Below are 3,672 nucleotides of genomic sequence, written 5' to 3'. Positions count from 1 at the left end.
AGGAAGTTTTAAAAACAAAAATCCAATTAATGGTTTGTTGTTTTTAATTAACGGCTTCTCATGGTTTCTCTTTCTGTTTTATCATGTTCATTTGACCACACAGCAATTGCTCAGATTTTTATTTTTTTATTTTTTTTCATTCTGCCCCCACTTTCTTTTGTTTGTTTAAAGAGGACCTTTCATGGTTTGGGGCACAGGCAGTTCTATATACTGCTGGAAAGCCGACAGTGCGCTGGATTCAGCGCGCTGTTGGCTTTCCCGATCTCTGCCCCGGGTAAAGAGCTAGCAGTCCAGTACCGTAGCACTTTACAGTCAGAAGGACATTCCTGACAGTCAGTCAGGTATGTCCTTCTTCAAAGCAGCGCCTATTGCGCTGTACAGTGTGAGCGGGGAGGAACGCCCCCTCCCTCTGCTCACAGTACACATCCATAGATGAGTATTATCAGGAGGGAAGGAGGCGTTCCTCCCCGCTCACACTGTACAGCGCGATAGGTGCTGCTGTGGAGAAGGACGTTCTTGACAGACTGTCAGGAACGCCCTTCTGACTGCAAAGAGCTACAGTACCAGGACCGAAAGCTCTTTACCCGGGGCACAGATCAGGAAAGCCGACAGTGTGCTGAATTAAGCGCACTGTCGGCTTTCTAGCAGTATACTGCATGTGCCCCAAACCATGAAAGGTCCTCTTTAATGTAAGCCTGCTATAGCTTCCGTTACGTTTGCCATTTCTCTGCTTGTTAACTGTGCTGCTACGGTTGGAGTCCTTGCTTCTCAGCAACATATTGTTCCATGCTGAAATCACTACAGGACAGTAAGTAGCACAGAGGCAGGGACTACTAGCAACACCGTAAACTATAATGCTAGGAGTCCTTCTACTGGCATGTGTTCAGGCTGGCACGTACACGGATGAAACTCTGTCATGTAAATAGCACTTTTAAATTTTCCCAAACTTAATAGACTTTACTAAAACAATATTACAAGCCATGGTAAGAAACTTAGTTATTGTATCATTTAGAAACCCTTTTTACAGTAAATACAAGTAGGAATAGGCTTAAGAAAAATTTCTTCTTTCTTCCTTATGCGAATGGCATCCCCAGTGCTGCTTGAAAAACTCTCCAGCGACGGCCTCTGTCTTCTTCACCGCCTCCGCCTTTTTCTCTCGTGCTCCTTCTTGGGAGAGGCCACAGGAAAATGGCCGACTGCAAGTTGCTGGAGAGTTTTCAACCAGTACTGGGGACGCCCCCAGTGCTTCAGAAAAAACTCATTTCCATAAGTAAGAAAGAAGAAATTCCTCAGTAACGGCGGCGCAGATCAGAATAATAAAGGTAAGAGAAGAATAGACTATCTTAAGGCTATTCTTGCGAATATTTATTGTAAAAGAGATTTGAAATGATAGAATTCCTTTTAAGAGCTAGTTCACACGGAGTTAACATGCTCGCATTCTGGCACGTATACACGTGTCAGAATGTGAGCGCTCAAAACAGATCCCATTCATTTCAATGGGTTGTAATTTGCGCGTGCAATTTTGCAGCCACAAAATTACGCCCATAACGACTCATTGAAATGAATGTGATTCTGTTTTGAGCGCTCTATGAGTGTATACGTGCCAGAATGCGTGCCCGTTAACTCTGTGTGAACTGGCCCTACAGGAGCACCTTTAATGTCCTCAGGCACATGCGGTTTTATATACCACTAGAAAGCCGACTGCGCTGAATTCAGTGCACTGTCGGCCTTCTCGTTATGTGACCCGGTGCTGGAGATATCAGTGCTGTTATAATGACACTGTCAGAAGGGCATTCCTATCAAGGTGGTCATTCCTCACAGCCAATACAGACTGGTTTACTGAAGTATTAAATCTCTGCTGCCCATAGAAGTATATGGAGGAAAGAGGAGATTAGTGAGAGACAGAGACACACAAACCTGGGTCTAGAGCTAATATAAAGTATTCTATCACCACAGCGTTATATTAAAATCATTACCATAATGTTGTGTATTTGTTGCTGTTGAGTGAGTGAAAGAGAGTTAGGGACAATAATCTCTAGTTCTACCCATATAAAGTCTATGGGAAATATAATAAAATTAGCTATGACAACTAGTGTTATTCCTTATGTACACACTTATGACTACTCCAAATGGTTAGGTTGTGTAAGCTTTATAGGCGTTGGACAGGAATAGTCTAGCCATATATTTTTTTTATTTCTAGCTTATTCTTGATTTCTGTAGATGAGCTGCAGTACCAGCGTGTGGTCAGTTTACAGGGACCAGAGCCAACTACTTCTGACGCCATACAGTCTATTATATGGGCAACAGCAGTGGGCCTGAACAGCTGGTCCAAATGGGGGGAGGAGGCAGTTTCCTGCAATTAATAAAAATTCCTGGCCAACCCCTAAAGCTAAATAAACATCACATTCCATGGGTTTTTAATGCAATTATTATTGTGTGTATAGGGCTGGCAGATTTCGCCAAAACTATGGGGGATTTTGTATGCTGTGAGTTTGTTAAAACACCATTCTCTAAAATTGTGTTATAGTTTGTTGCAGAATTTTGATAAACATATTGCAATGAGATTCTGCAACAAATTCTCAATGTCTGAACCCCCTGTTAGGGTTTATTCCTATGGCTGTTTGTGTGCCAGCTGCAGTTTCTGGACTGACCAGTCATATGAATGAACCTCTGAGCATCACAATGAATTATATTTTAGTGAGCTCAAACGCCTGGAGCACTAATGTACTGAACTCACAGCTTTATGTCCTTTCTGTTCAGCATGGGCTACATGAGGATAAAAAAACCCAAAACATACTCTCCAGTCCCCAATGCTCCGGTGTCCTCCTGTTACGTTTGGTTCTTCTGCTCCAGCTTCTTCTCAAAGTGAAACTGGTCACTGGCTGTAATGTCACCGATACCTTCCTCTGAACCTGTTGATTGTCCTCAGTCACATGACTGCCAAAACCAATCAGCGGTCTCAGCAGGCCTCAGAAAGAGACCCATGATGTCAAAGGTAGCGACATCGCATGTTGAGGTGCCCATACTTTTGCACCGGTCAAATTTTGGTTTAATGCATATTGCGCATTTTCTGTTAGTACAATAAACCTCATTTCAATCCTGAAATATTACTGTGTCCATCAGTTATTAGATATATCAAACTGAAATGGCTGTTGCAAATACCAAAATATTTAGAACTAAAAATGATTAAGATTAATAGGGGTGCCCAAACTTTTTCATAGGACTGTAAGTCTGTTCCCCATCCCCTGCCTGACTTCCCCAATCCCAGCACCCACCTCTCCTTCCTTATGGTATGGATTCCATGTGGCAAGATCATATGAGTCCAGTCTTATGAATGTTCCTATGACAGCCGGTGGCAGACCTCGATAGTTATGTAGTGATTTTCCCAATACAGTTAAATTTCAGTCTAGGGTAAGAGCAATCTAATCGCAGATTCAAGCTCCCCTTGGGGCTAAAATAAAAGTTAGCAAAAAATTATAAAGTAAATCAAAATAAATCTAAAATAAAAATGGAGCCCCCACCATTTCCCTATATCACAAATAAACAAAAAAATAGGCATCCCCGCATCTGAAAATGCTCAAACTATAAAGATAATTCATACAAAGAAGACCGTACTGATAAAACAGAATTGCCAAAATAGCCGAATTGCCCTTTTTCACCCCCCAAAAAACT

Source organism: Leptodactylus fuscus, chromosome 7, assembly GCF_031893055.1.
Source record: "Leptodactylus fuscus isolate aLepFus1 chromosome 7, aLepFus1.hap2, whole genome shotgun sequence".
Classification (NCBI taxonomy): Eukaryota; Metazoa; Chordata; class Amphibia; order Anura; family Leptodactylidae; genus Leptodactylus; species Leptodactylus fuscus.
This window is presented reverse-complemented; position numbering follows the sequence as displayed.